Here is a 15,612-nt window from a genome sequence, read left to right on the forward strand (position 1 = left end):
CCAACACTCATTAGGGATCATCGGATTGAAATCAAGCCAAATAAACATCCAAGTGCTGCTCCAAAATCCGATGGATTGATGACCGATGTACTCTGCCGAACAAACCTGCGTTCGGTAAGTAACAGGTTTGAAAATTCCCATCTTCAAAATTGTTAGTATAATTTTGATATTTTTCGGGTTGGAAGTATTTTTTTGCTCACATAGAAAATTAAAACAGGCATATATTTACACAAGTAAAATAGCAATATTCAGTTTATGTTATAAAATTATATTATTTATTCCAATACACGTGAAAGGAGAATTAAATGTTCATTCGTCTTAACGTTCAGAGTAGGAGACATTCATACTATTTAGCATGTTGCTACTACATAAATGAAGGCGTTTAACACTTCAGATTGCCATTATGAATATAGCCTCCGCTGGCAGATAAAGAAGTACTGTCAACATTATGAATCTTTGTATCGGTTTTTTAAAAAAAGGTAGTTTTTTTGTATCGATCATACTTACTTATACCACTGATAACTGATGTACAAGCTCGAACAAAAAATCTTCAGAAACGTGTGTAAAATTTCCAGTGCTCTCTTTTAAAGAAGCCGTTAAAAAGTGACGAAAAACAGTGCCATCTATTGCTTGATTTGTAACTTTTGAACGGCGCAATAGATGGCACTGTTTCTAGATAGCTGTTTTGAAAGTAAGAATTTTTCGAAAGGGCGCAATGGTATTTGAACTCATTAATAAATAAATTTGAATACATGAATTGCTCTACATAATTAGATGAACCGAATCAATTTCAGCTTAGAAAAATAGCATCATTACAATGTTGTTACTAGAGAGACTGACGAAATGACAAATATACAAGCTGTAATTATTAAATTCCAGATACGTATTCTAAATTTCAAATGCTATCATTCAAACAAGCCGAACCAACTTTCGAAGTACCTGATTCTTGGAAGCGCGCAACTGTATATGATCTCAAAAATTTATAAACTAACGTCGTAAACAAATTTTACCTTGATTCTTTTTACTAAAAAGGACTAACTAACAACTTTGAACAAGCCAGACGAATCAGTTATTTTATTAAGTTGAGCTTAAAATTAACAATCCAACGAAGAAATGCAGATTCTAAGCTACTCTGAGCGGGCATTTTCACGCATCATATCTGTTTATATTAAGTGCTTCATGCTAGTTTGAAGCAATTCGGAAAACAGCTTTAAGCGTAAAACTTTGATAACGCAAATCATAAATGTGTAATAAATCTTCAAAATCAATTTGCTCGAAACTCGTTAAATAGATACGACCTTTTCATAATTGACTAAAAATTTGTTATTTTGTTTTGTTTACATTTAATTTTCTTCTTGACAGTTCTCTCTGGTGTCCTTGGAGACATCTGGTGGCTCAACCAAAAAACATAAATTGATTCAAAACAGTCGTTGGGACTTTACACACTTTTCAAGGCTTAGCTTGTACATCAGTTCATCAGTGCTTATACAAATAATATAAATTTTTTAGTACAGCACTCGCTCGTGGAACGGATATTTTTTAAATCAATTTCTCTTGGTGATCGGACGTTTTGGCAGATGAAATCAGTCAGGTTCAGTTCATTTTCTACGTTACTGATGGTCCTCGGTCCAAAAATTAATTTTTGTTCCTTTATCATTTTATTACAGATGGATGTAAAGAATTCGATCATCGATGTGTATGCTGATAGGATTTGCTCAGCGCTTGTTAATGAGAAAAACTATGCTCCTGCCACAAAGTCAATTCCTTGTGGCCCTCAGTTTTCAGTTTCAGGAAACACAATGAAAAGATATTTAAACAAGAATGGAAATAGAGATACAAGGAAATTATTTTTGCTCAAATAATTTAAGGAAAGGTTTGTTTTAAGAATTAAATCTTAGAGTTTTATCATTTCTTGTACGTTATAATTCTAATTAAAAAGTCGTCAAATTATTAATAAAAATAAGTTAAAAAATATCTTCGTTAATTGATTTTTTTAAAGCATATCCAAAGTTGGTATCAGTTTAATACTTAGTTAACAATACCTAATGGTTATCAATCGAGAAGTTTTATCTACATTAAGCTGGCCATTTAAAATATTTACTTGTAGAATTACTTTGCTATGTTTGGCTTTAAACTGAATCGTATAAGCCGTTTCTAATAAAAATTATAAAAAAAATTCTTTTCTTCCAGGTCATTACACAATACTATCTATTTTTGGATTTTATGTAAGATAAAATAGATAAAACAAATTTAAGATTTATTTACAATTATTTACAATACTTCAAACATAAAGCGTCTCGGAAGACAGAAATTTTTAGAAGAATAAATTTTTATGGACATAAATTTTAGTTAAAATTGCAATTTGTGATAATACTGAACGTTTTTTAAGTTTGCACTAAAGCTTTCTGATTTGAAACTGAGATAACGTTTGACAATCAGTATTCTTAAAAAAAAGTGGAAATCCACAAAAATTATGTCCATGAATATTTTTTTTCTCTAAAAATTTATTCCTCCGAAAGCTCATATCACATTAATTTCGAACAACGCAGTTTCATATCTGTAACGATCTAAATTTATGTCTAAACAGATGTTTTATTTTTGTGCGTCCAATTTGACATAAATTTACATCATAGATGATATAATATTAGGTCGAATATGCTTTAATATTTATATCTGAGGAGTTATGGCTTGAAGCGTTTCTGTTTTCTTCCGTGTAATTTTATGTCAAAAATGATGCTTTAATTTTGTGCATCAAATTTCACATAAATTTACACCAAAAAATTAATAATATATTAATTTAATTCCTATTTTAAATTTTTTAGCTACAGTCAATTTTAATTCATTGATTTTCACAATTCTCAATAAGGCATGGATCCCGATGGGAAGGTCGAAATCCTGAATTACCGATGTGGTTTATTTCGCACAGCACGAACTTCGATGTGAGATAACACGAGTCGATTCCAGAAAGTGCTCCATGCAAAAAAAAACGTCGTTTTAACTGAGCCTCTAATGCTCATCAGAATGGATATGTTTCGCTTGTAGTGTCGTCTGAAAATGCCAATAATATTTACTGAAAACTGTGAAACGTTCGTAAATGTTTACCGAACATCGTAAAACATTCGGTAATTTCAGTTTTGGTGCACGGCGTATAACGCGAAATGATTCGAGACTCGAGTCATCTCGCGTAATAATCTGTGCATCATAAACTCAAATTATCGAATATTTACGGTGTTCGGTTAAAACTCCTAAATTTGGCAGTTTTCGGTTAATATTACTGGTATTTTCAAACGACACTACAAGCGAAACATATCCATTCTGATGAGCATTAGAGGCTCAGTCAAAACGACGTTATTTTAGCATGGAGCACTTTCTCGAATCGACTCGTGTTATCTCACATCCAAGTTCGTTATTTCGGTAAAAAATACCAATTTTTCGGTAAATATTACCGAATTTTCGGTAGTAATTACAGACATATCGGTAAAAATCACCGGATTTTTGGTAAATATTACCGAACTTTTTGAAGTTGTCTGGTAAAATTTACCGGTAATTCGGTAGTAATTACAGATATTTCGGTAAACTCTACAGATTTTTCGGTAAATATTACCGATATTTTACAGTTTTTTCGGTAAAAATGATCCATATTTCGATTATAATTACGGTATTTCGGTAAAAATTTTAGGGATTTCGGTAAAAAAATTTAGGGATTTCGGTAAAAATTTTAGGGATTTCGGTTAGAGTTTTAGGTATTTCGGTAATAATTACAGGTGTTTCGGTGAACTGTACCGGTTGCTCGGTTCATATAACCGAGCTTTATAGTTTTTTGGTTAAAAATGACCGACCTTTCGGTAATAATTAAAGACATTTCGGTTCAACAATACCGGTTTTCGGTAATATAACGAGCTGTCATGTTAACAACTGTCAATATTTTGACAGATGATCTGCCGAGTTTTGGTTATTTTTTACCGAAAAAGGTCCGTAATATTTGACAGCTGTCACTCCTCGGCCATGAAAAAATTACCGAACAGTTTAACGAACTCCACATGTTAGGATTTCGGTAAAATAATTACCGAACTCGGTAATTTTCGTTTAGAGTATGGTGGGGTAAAAGTACGACCTTAGGGCTATCCTATTTTTAGAAAATTTTGCCGGTTGTTTTCCAAAAAACCAAGAACAGCATTTTATTCTTTAGACTTTTATCTCGCTTCTACAAAATTACGAAGATAATCGATCGACGTATTTCATAGCAGTAGTGAAAATGCCTAACTGCTATCGAAACGTACTCTTACCCCACCTCTGGGGCAAAAGTTCGAATGATGTGGGGTAAAAGTACGACCATTCAAAATTCCACAATTCTGCATGAAGTCAACAGGAAAATTATTTTGTATTATTCTCTGCTTACAGCCACAGCTTCTTTCTTCGCTTCTGATACAAATCCTATACATGGGCAAATAAACTGCGTGAATTTGGTTTTCTTCACTAGCTGTCCATATTCAGCAGGTTTTCGAAATCCAGTTCTCATCGTATTTTAGCAATTTTTCGCGCGAGCAAGTCTTGTAGAAACACAAATATGCGCTGATGTTTACAGAGCATTTAAAAAAGAAGTTAAAAATTTCCGTTCAAATTTACTTCAGTAGATCCTTCGTACTTTTGCCCCATTTGCAGTTCGTACTTTTGCCCCTTAAAGGTTTCTCATGATTCACAGTTTATTGTGCAGAACATAGATATAGTAATTAAATTCTTTCTTCGGCATTTGATAGTGGTTAAAAACAACTAAAAAGACACATTAAAACTTTCATTGAAAGCCAGACTTCTGATTGCACAAACATGTTTGCCGTTTTTTGAAATATTACATCATTCAAGCAAAAAAGCTACGTCACCTCATTTGTCGGGGTATTTTCAAATTCTATGAAAAAAAATTATGGCTAGTTGTTGGCAGTTCAAATCACTATCAATCCACGCCAGAGTTTTGAATTTTACTGTTCTCGGTTTGTGAAAATCCCAAAACGTATTTTTACCCGACTCGTACTTTTACCCCACCTTACTCTACTGTGTACACAGTAAATGAAAATTACCGAATTCGGTAATTTTTTTACCGAAATCCTAACATGTGGAGTTCGTTAAACTGTTCGGTAATTTTTTCATGGCCGAGAAGTGACAGCTGTCAAATATTACGGACCTTTTTCGGTAAAAAATAACCAAAACTCGGCTGATCATCTGTCAAAATGTAGACAGTTGTTAATATGACAGCTCGTTATATTACCGAACAACCGGTATTGTTGAACTGAAATGTCTTTAATTATTACCGAAAGGCCGGTAATGTTTTACCGATATACTATACAAGCTAGTTAATATGTACCGAACAACCGGTAGAGTTTACCGAAATACCTAAAATTATTACCGAAAAACCTGTAATTACTATCGAAGTATGTATCAATTTTACCGAAATACCGTGAATTTTTTTACCGAAAAGCTGTAAAAGCTCGGTAATATTTACCGAACAACCGAAATATTTCACCGAAATACCTGTAATTATTACCATAATGCCGGTGAATTTTACAGAAATACAGGTTAATATTACCGAAATACCGGTAAGTTTTACCAAAAGTTCGGTAATATGTACCGAAAAACCGGCGACGTTTACCGAAATATCGGTGGTTTTCACCGAAATTTTTGTAATTATTACCGAAATGCTGGTAATATTTACCGAAAACTGTAAAATTCTCGGTAATTTTTAACGAATTCTGTAATACGTTCGGTAATTTCACCATATGACGCATAACGCGAGATGATTAGAGTTTTCAGTGGATACTTCAAGCAAGAAATCAATCCTGAGGAATACATATGGTCGTCAGAGACTCATTCAAATCGATGTTTTTGGGGAAGTGCCTTCTGAAAAAGAGTGCCCCTAACATTGAACGCCGTGCATTAATACACCGCTTTAGGCAAAAACATCGATTCAACTGACTTTTTTATGTCCGTATGTGTTCCTCAGAATTGATATTTCTTGCTTGAAGTGTCTTCAGGATACTCGATCTTGTGTTATGCGCTGTGCATGATAAGCTGAAATAATAGAACGTTTTACGGGTTTCAGTAAAAATTACCGAAAATTTTTCAGTTTTCAGCTAACCTCGTATTAGTTTTTTGTTTATCCATATTCGACATAAAATTCACTAACAGTCGTGAAAATTTTCAAAAGAGAAGAAAATATATGAAAAATTTATTGAAGAATTTATTGAATGGGAAATAAAAATCTCTTTTATCAAAATCAATTAATCCAATGTTAATTTTTTGGAATTTGTTTTGTTTATATTTTAGTAACCTGATTCAAAAGTGATGTTTTTTTTCTCTAAATAAAAACAATCTATTTGCAATAAGCATATTTTTGTATTCATTTTCATTTACACTATTCAGTTTTTGTTGTAATCTGTAATGATGAGAGTTTTAATGCGCATGTGAGGCGGATTCAATCTATTTTACTTGGGCTTTTCCCCTTCAATAAAGATAAAGTTCGTTCTGCGCTTCATCCAGAGTGGCAAACTGACGAATGAACATTTCGTCTTTAGTAGTTCGAATTTAAACATATGTATGCATCGATGACCGGCGATCTTAGAATGATAACCACCATCGTGAATTTACGACCTTCTGAGTTTTTCAATGTTCGTGTATTTTCGAGATTTTTGCTAGAAAAAAGATCAATTGGAATATACTGTTCAAAAATGCATTCAATGCTATACTTACTATTACGCTGATAATTTCCTTTAAATCGGCATCGTTCCCTTTTTTCCTCCCTTTGAACTGCTCTGTTTTTCCATAATTTTCTGAGCAATTCCTGTTCTTTTCCTTTCAGCTACAGTTGAGTGGAAGTTTTTTTGTTGGCCAACATATTTTCCGGTTTTTACCCAGCTTCTCCAAATCGAATTCCTCGGAAGTCGTCGATTCACCCTCGTCTGTAGATTGAATTTTCGACGAAGCAAGAATTCGATTTTGCAGATCGAGATCCGTTCTCATTCCTCCTTTTAATGCTCTGATATTCGGCAATGGAAAAACGATCACGCAAGTACTAATCCATTCCCTGTTCGACGGCCTTTGCTTTTTTCCGTGGACAACGTTCGTACAGTATCAATTCCAACGGGATTGTTTTTTTTTGATTTCCTTTACCGGTACTTGAATTAACGAAGCAAAGCTTTGGAATTATTCACCGAAAGTCAACGCAAATCGGAATCCGTTCCAGTGACGGCACGTTACGACTGGCTTCCCTTTATGTTTTGCTAGAATGAGATAGTTTAATACGTATTGAGCCAATTGTCTGGTTCGATTGGGAATCAATCAACTAAAAAAAAATAAATGCAATACTAACCATCCGTTTGTTGGGCATTCGTACATACGAGAATTTTTCGCCGCAACCCGGTTGGATCACAAGGGTCGTTCAGCTGTAGGATACATTTGCCCCTCATTGCCTGTATGTTGGCCGTCGTGACGTTTCAGAGAAACACCTTCACGTCATCATTTATCTTTAGCCGCATTCATTCGTCGTCGCCCTATTGATGAGTAAAATAAACTTCTTCCAGAGCCATCATCTTATAGGTGCTGCTCGGCAGCAATAATAAAAAAATCACACAACTGTTCCGGAGAGACCATCGCACGTATTTCCTTGTGCAAAGGAAGCCGATTCTTGGGTTTAATGATCCCAAATTTTGAATCCATGTTCTCTTGAAGTCGGTACATTGTTCCAAGTGCTTCCGGATGGCTTTTTGGCAGAACCTGAAAAGAATTTCAAAATTTCGCAGTCAAAATGGAAAAATAAATACCTTTAAATGAAGAAAACAGAACGACAACCAACCTTTCAAAACGCTTTCAAACGGTACTGAAGTCCGTCAGTACCAATCCGCCCTTTATCACCTCGTCCGGGGTTTTGTAATTCGATTCCGGTTCCGCATTGCATACATTGGTTCTAAGGGACCTGACCGCTTAAACCAATACCCTCATCTTCCGGACTGAATGCTTCTGATATTCTGCAAAAAAAAACAAGAAAACGAATGATTTAATTTCGAGAACGTCAAAGGCTAATAAATATTTGAATATCCATAATGCAATCAATTAACTTACCTTGTTCCTCTAGGGTTCGTTGTTGGATGATGAAGTTCCGGCTTGAAGGACAAATAAACCGTTGAACGGAAACAGCAGTCCATATTATCATTAATTTGATAAAAAAATAAACAAACCCGAAAAAATCATATGCACCATCGCACCATCCGGTACTGTTTCACAAAAATAACAATAAAAACACTCGCCGATTGCTGCGATTGAAAACTGCTCGATTTTTATTTTTTCACACAAGCGCTAACAGAAAATATCGTCACTTTTCGAGCAAACGAGAAATGGTGATGGAAACGCTTGCGCTTGCAATCTTTCCGTGGGGAGTTCGAGGTGCTTTGAGCTTCTGGAGGTTGTTGTTATTTTGGTTTTTCTGGGACTCAAGGTTGGGACGGATTTTTACAGAACTATCATTCTCGATCCTCAATGATGTAGGTTATATATACCTGCACTTCCGGGCGTCTTTGTGGTCAACAACATACGCGAAGCTTTACCATCGGATGTAATTCGGATAAGTCTCCATAGCACGATTTCTTTAATCAACAAACGTCAGTAATTATCATAAGATTTTATGATCTTGATTTTTGTGATTTATGGTTCCTAAAATGAAAACACACAAATAGTGGCTTTGACTTACCCATATCAAATATTCTGTCAAGGATTACGGGTTTTACATTCCATAAGGAATCCAGGTAACACTAGCTGAGGAACCATCTGCCCTTAGCAAACGATTACATAACAAAAATTGAAGGGAAAAGACGGGTTTGTAACTAATTTTTACAAAAATAATAATTCTCACGACACTTCGACACGACGACGGGAAAAAAATGGCAGTTGTCGCATTTGTTTCGTTTTGTTCAGAGTGAGACAGTTGCCAGAAAAGGACACATCAAAATTTGACGTTTGTGCTGCCAGCGACACTGATTTACAGTTTTCGGTGTTTTTTTTACCGAAAATTTTCTACAAAGAGTTTTGTTTACATAAAAATAAACGAACATCGGTAAATCAAAACTCGATTTACCGAACTCGGTAAAAACAAGATGTCAGATTGATTGATTACCGAAAATTTTCGAATTACAGATCTAGTTCTGTAAAATAAATTACCGAACTCGGTAATTTTCATTTACTGTGTACCCTTCGTGAATTCTGGCCTCTCCCGCACTGAGAGTCAGCGCTCCTGGATTATTTGTGATATCATGGAGTTGGATAAATTTGGGATAGGAAAAGGGAGTGAATATCATTATGGTGATAAATGAAGAGTGCATCCTGAAAAATAAAAAATATTAGTTTATAATCGTTTAACATTTTCTTTATGAATTTTTCGTCCAGACCTGTCGAGGATAACTCGTCCTTGGTTCTCAACAGCTTTGGTCGGTTTATATCTTTCTTTTGTTTTTCTTTTAATCCCTTGGATTAACTTGTAGCGCAGACACCAGATACCCAGACTGACCACTGAAGGCTGATTTTGGCGCTTGTTCCGCAGCGCTATCTAAGGGTTATCGTGAAACTAACGGCCAAATACACAAACGGAAAAATCTTACCCAAACATAACTTATTTTGTGTGCATATTGAAGCGCCCTTGATTTATCACACACACGCTCATTTTTTTATAACCATTTTTGGTTCATAAATAACCATTTTATGGTTTTCGCAACAAAACTGCCAATATGGTTATTTTTTAACAATTTTTTCAAGTCCAATTCTAACCATCTTCAAAGTTCACGTTCAATAACCAAATGTGGTTTAAAATTTAACCATAATTTATTGAAAAATCTCGTAATGCTTCATCGCCATTTTAAAAGTGATCAATTGTACGTGGTTTAGCAAATAATAAATTTTCTTCCAAAATTGACGTTTAAACAGGTTAAAACTTTCTCGTAAATTTGTGTCTTTAAATCGAGTAAATATGATCCAGATACGAAAACGCTTGAAAGCTGCTAACAGGTAATTGTTTTTTTTTTAATTGAACGTTCTGTCTGACAGGAGATTCAAAGTTCGGAAGCAACGTCGGTAAGCCACCGGATCACGATCTGCCGAGCCGAGGGCCGGAGGAACCATACACTGCTTGACTTACTAGCTTCATGCAGCTGGTCGGCTAATCAGTTTGACCCCACGACAGTTCGTGACCCGGTGCTGCTTCCGAGCCTCGAAGTTCCGAACCGTCAGCACAGTCTTATGAAAATGAACAAAGTTCAAATTTCAGTAATTTGCATTAAAAAAAACATTGGGATTAGCCTGGATCCTGTCGTAATTCTCCGGAAACATCAACCACTAACGGAAGACTCATTAACGGATCATAACACCATGCAGCAAAATTAAAAGAAAAAAAGCGTCTAAAATAGCGATCCGGAAGTTGCTCGTTTAATCTCCGCCACATCAAAAATTGCCTGACAGAAAATCGGAACGGATCGGAACTTCTCACTCAGGTAATGTAGAATTTTGTTGTTCAATATGTTTGGATTTGTCAAATTTACGATTGTAGAATTCAGTCGACAAAATAATTCTGATATGTTCCTGGCCACGTCGCTCATTCCAATTAACTGGATGACTATTTTGTAGAACCTAGTTGAAAAAAAAACTAAACTTGGCTATCTTTTGTCGACAGTTGCGAACAAATCTCGTAGATCTAGCTGGACTAGCTCAAACCAAGCAGCCTTTTAGTCAGCTCGGTCGCATCAATCGATTCATTCAAGGCGAAGAGTTTAAAATCCACCGTCAAATCAAAGCGCCAGGAGGCGGCGTAAGCTGCTCTGGTCCGGGGAAATGTTTTCAAAATATCCCTGTCAGGAAGGTTTGCTCAATCGGGCCGATTGCAAAACAGAGATGCCAGCACTCGAATTCCAGCGGTTAGAATTCGATCCGTTTTCGGCTCGATTTCCATCCGCCTGCTCGATTGCTCGAAAACAGACGATATTTTTTGCAGTGCTGCGATGAACAAAACGAAACACGAGCAGTTTTCAATCGCAGCAATCCGGGCGCGTGTTTTGTTTTGCTGCAGGATTGGTGTAAATTGTGTGTTTGAAATTTGTCCCAGTTCTTTTTCTGACATTTCCGCTGTTCGTGCTCAGAAATGCTTTGAGCGGTATAAACAGAAGAAGCCATATAATATTGACCAGCAATAATTTGATGAAAAGCAAGGTATGTTTGATTGAATCCTAAATAATCAAGTTTTATTTACATCATTTTCTAACCCATTATTGTCCCCACAGAAAACATCGACCCATGCCAACAAAGCTTCCAAGGAAGTGTCCATGGAGTGTCATCCCGGACATTGTATCCGGATCCGGATCCCGGACACGCTCAGAGGTGGTGGCTTCATTTGAATTACTTTTAATCAGTTTACGGTGTGTTCTTTTCAAAGTGGAAAGCAAAGTGAGTACCGTGGTCACAAATATTTACTATCTGCTTATTAAATTTATCATTTTCAAGATTTTAATTTTAATTCTTTTGGATCTTATCTAGATCCAAATTTATAAAATGTTTGATTGATTGAATACTAAATAATCAATTTTTATTTATATCATTTTATAACCCCTTTTTGTTTTTATAGAAAACTTCGTTCCATACAAATAAAGCTTCCAAGAAAAAGTCCCGTGTGTACGAGCTTTGGTGGAATCCCAAGCAACCAGAATTCCCTTAGAAAGGTTCCATAGAAGCTTAATCAGCTCTCGTTTCTGTCTGAAGAGAATGCTAATCAGCCCAAAATTTAAGTTATTAAAGCTACTTTCAAGTTCGTTTCACTGGCTGTAGGGAACGCTATACAACCTTTAAGGGAATATTAAGAAACTCTCAACGCACCGAAAAAAAATCAGGTTGACAGTTCGTTCTGACAACCAGATGACAGACTGCTGAATGGCCGGTCTATCTAGAATTTTCTCATTGACATGTTTACATAATTACAGGTTTGTTGTTGTTGTTTACTCACTTTCGAAGCCAAAAACCGCTGCTTACCGCCTCAAGATTCGATCCACTGTTCACTAGGTTAGAAGTTATAACCTCTAGCCGCTCGACCATACCAGCTCATGCTCATCTGCTGTCTAAAGATGTATTTAAACTAGAGAGTTTTTTAAACTCTAGAGTTAGGAAAAAAATTATATGATAAATGAAATAAAGTTAAAGGTTGTCAAAATTTAAAGTTTTACTGGTTTCACTATCAATGGACTTGTATTTATTAAAAAAAAACACAAAACATTCTAATCATAATCTTTATTTATTCGTTTTTTTTCTCAACCGCACCTGTTTCATCACCAATCAAATTTACACACAATAATTTACACTTTGAATGGATCACAGATTTTCTAGGATTTTCGGAGGGCATTTTTGGTGATAATGATCCGCAATAGCGCAGACTGGGGGCCTCCAGTACACCGGTATTGACCAAAAGGATTCCATATTTTGCAGACGGGAAAATTGTTGAGCTGCCTGGTTTTCACTGTATTCATGACGATTAAAGGGTTTCCTGACTAGGTCCAGTCAGTTGTTGATGCACCCCAGCGGCTCAAAAGTATTTTTTTCCTCCTGGAGGTGAATCCCACTACTTCCTGGCTAGCACAAACTTAAAATAATTGAATTGCATTGAATTTTCTGCCAATGTAAACAATAAAAAAAAAATGACAGAAATGTCAGAAATATTTGTCAAATCGCTTGAAATTCTCCTAAAGGTTCCAGATGTGATCTTATTGGTTCGTTAGAAAGAGCACAGCAGACGCCATGATTGGCTTTAAGGAAATGTCGCGTAAAAGGTGCATTGAAGTTCCATTTTTAATTCTTTAGCCCTTGAGAAGGCGATAGAAGTTTCTGAGTAACTTTTACGTAATATGAGTCCCTTGGAAGTACCGTAACACCTAAGTGGAACCAAATGAGAACTTCGGAATCCCGTGTTCAAGTTAGTATGCGACTTTTGGTTGCTTGGGATGTCATCCCGAACATCGTATCCGGATCCAGATTCTGGACACGCTCAGAGGTGGTGGCTTCACTTGGATTATTTTAAATCAGTTTTCGGTGTGTTCTTTTCAAAGTGGAAAGCAAGGTGAGTACCGCTGTCACAATTATTAACTATTTGCTTATTAAATTTATCATTTTCAAGATTTAAATTTTAATTCTTGTGGTGCAATCAAATTTCAAAAATGTTTGATTGATTGGATACTAATAATCAAGTTTATTTTTCGAGGAGAAATTAACTGGGTTAAATTACTATAAAAAAGTCTTATTTTTATATTTTTTTTAATCCATTATCGTTTTCTTAGAAAACATCAACATAACAAAATCTTGTTCCTATTTTTCTTTCGATTAGGTATTAAGAAATATTGAATCACGCCTCGAATTCAAAATAAATAATTAAAATTTGGAATATTGAGGCAAAACTTAAGATGTTATATAGCTTATTCAAAGCCTCTATAAATTAACAAATCAATCAATTAAGATGTTTTTTATTTATTAAAACTGGCTGCAGAAAAGCTATTCTTTTAATTTTTGTTTACGTACCTTAAATTGGCCCAAATGGAAATTTAACGGTTTTTAATGTTTCTATAACTTTAGAATAAATCCATTTTCACTTGAAAATAATGCAATATTGGAAATTAATAACACAATTTCACTTTTGATAAAATAATAAGAAAATTGGGTTAAACAATGTTAAAAGATATTTAAAATAAACATTCCATGGTGGTTGAAATTTTCAAAAGGAGTTATAACAACCACAAGACTTCATGCTATTTTAACGCAATAAAAAAACAAGCAGAAACAACTAGGAAGACACCCCACAAACAGCCAACCCAACAATGATGACCGTTGACAAATCTCCGCCCTCCGTTATCAAACCACAGCAACAGACAGCCCAACAGCAAGCATCGAAGCAAACCGAGCAAAGGAACTTTGAAAACAGATGGACCAGAAAAAAAACCCTCCTCGAGTTAACCCTTTAATGCATAGTGTTGTTTTAAAACAACACTAATCTAAATCCAAATATCTCGGAAACGCGCGGAAATTTTTCTAAGATGTATGGACAAAAAATGTTCTTGAGATTAAAAGGAATTAGCCCATGGTATTTTTTAATACGGTATTTCATTGTTTTTGTGAGATATCGAACAAAGTAGGCGAAAAAAAAATGCAAAATTCAAATTTATTTATTTTTTGGAAAAAAGTTGTTTTTGGAAAATTGCTGATATTTCTTCAGATTCGCAAATTCTATCAAATTTTTTAACCTCAATCAATCACAAACACCTTCCTGCACCCAATTGAGAAGGTTTTGAAGAAATTTGCAAAATCGTATTGAAATGAATTAAAAATTTCAAAAAATATTTTTCAAGTTTGATGGGCCATAACTTTTACAATACTCAAAAGAACGACTTCAAACCTCTTGAGTTGTGTTATTCGAATTAAAATGTTATTATTTCACTGAATCAATAACTAATATTTCCATTTAAAAAAAGTCATGCATTAAAGGGTTAAAATTCTACGGCATCCACAATAAGCCATGATGATGTTCAATCCAAAAAAACGGATGAAATCCCGCTCCTGATTGAAAGCTGGTGATTTAAGAGTTTCCAAGATCAGTGTCAAGTCGGAGGATCATCGGGAGGACCTATTTAGATGCAAACGCAACAGCAGCAGCAGCAACAATAGGTAATTTAATTATCATTTTAGAGCGCAAATTTTATCAGGGCGTTCTTGTCCCCGTGATGATAACTTGGAAATGCTAATTGAGTATAGAATATGATTATCTATACTCAATTAGCAATTTAAAATTATCCTGATAGTCATGGCAATGTTTTACAGGACAATTTAGAAACAAATATAGTAGCTACTTATATTCCAAATTTTACGTTTTCAGGTTGGCAGAAGCAGTGTTTTTGCTTACCGAATGTCGACGGCTGAAAAGTTCTTATTTGACGCCGCCGTCCCTGCTCCTGACGTTCAACATCGTCGAACGTCATACCAGGTGAAAAAAGTTTTAAATTTGTCATTCACAAAAGATAAATTATTTTTTTCCATAACAATGTTTTTTCTCTTTTACAGATTGTGGAAATTGTAAAGATGTCATTACAGAAGGCAACATTAGATTTGTTTAGACATTTGTTCACCATCGCTGCGAACCGCCCTGTCTTTCTAATGGTTTAGAGATTATAATGTCATTACGGAACGTTCAGTGGTGGTTTGATGATGACCTGGAGAAATTTAGGCGATACAACTGAAAATGGCCACAAACCGGTAAGATAAACTTTAATGAAATAAATTTGCCCTTATTCTGCGCCGCGCGTGAAGTGACGATAGTCGAGTCACCTCACCGTCAGAAGACTCTAGTCATCTTATTCAGATAGTCAGAGTAAGTGAAGTGACAGAGGTTCATTACCAAAATTCGTCCGAAGTGACGTTCCTTACCCAAAGCGACTCCTGGAATCGAGTGACTCGACTATCGTCACTTCACGTGCGGAGTATAATAAGGGCCATAATGCTTTCAAAAATTTATTCCAACATAATTACTTTATCATCGAGAATAATCTTAAAAGATTGGATAAT

General features: G+C 35.1%; 2 long non-coding RNA genes across 3 annotated transcripts; one reads left to right on the plus strand and one right to left on the minus strand.

Moving 5' to 3' along the window:
- Nucleotides 1-6,396: 6,396 nt before the first annotated feature.
- Nucleotides 6,397-10,803, minus strand: LOC129738805 (uncharacterized). 2 transcript variants are annotated; one of them, XR_008735646.1, is made up of 5 exons: nucleotides 8,732-10,803; nucleotides 7,841-8,012; nucleotides 7,358-7,761; nucleotides 6,739-7,268; nucleotides 6,397-6,680 (listed from the first exon to the last, which is right to left on the minus strand). It is a non-coding gene; the product is annotated as an uncharacterized LOC129738805 (long non-coding RNA). The 2 variants fall into 2 exon arrangements; XR_008735645.1 differs by having other exon boundaries at nucleotides 8,107-10,801.
- A 289-nt stretch (nucleotides 10,804-11,092) lies between these two features.
- On the plus strand, nucleotides 11,093-12,143 carry LOC129742438 (uncharacterized). Its single transcript, XR_008736537.1, has 3 exons — nucleotides 11,093-11,232; nucleotides 11,304-11,466; nucleotides 11,645-12,143. It is a non-coding gene; the product is annotated as an uncharacterized LOC129742438 (long non-coding RNA).
- The last annotated feature ends 3,469 nt before the right edge of the window (nucleotides 12,144-15,612 follow it).

The sequence above is a fragment of the Uranotaenia lowii genome, chromosome 1 (assembly GCF_029784155.1).
Source record: "Uranotaenia lowii strain MFRU-FL chromosome 1, ASM2978415v1, whole genome shotgun sequence".
NCBI classification, from domain to species: Eukaryota; Metazoa; Arthropoda; class Insecta; order Diptera; family Culicidae; genus Uranotaenia; species Uranotaenia lowii.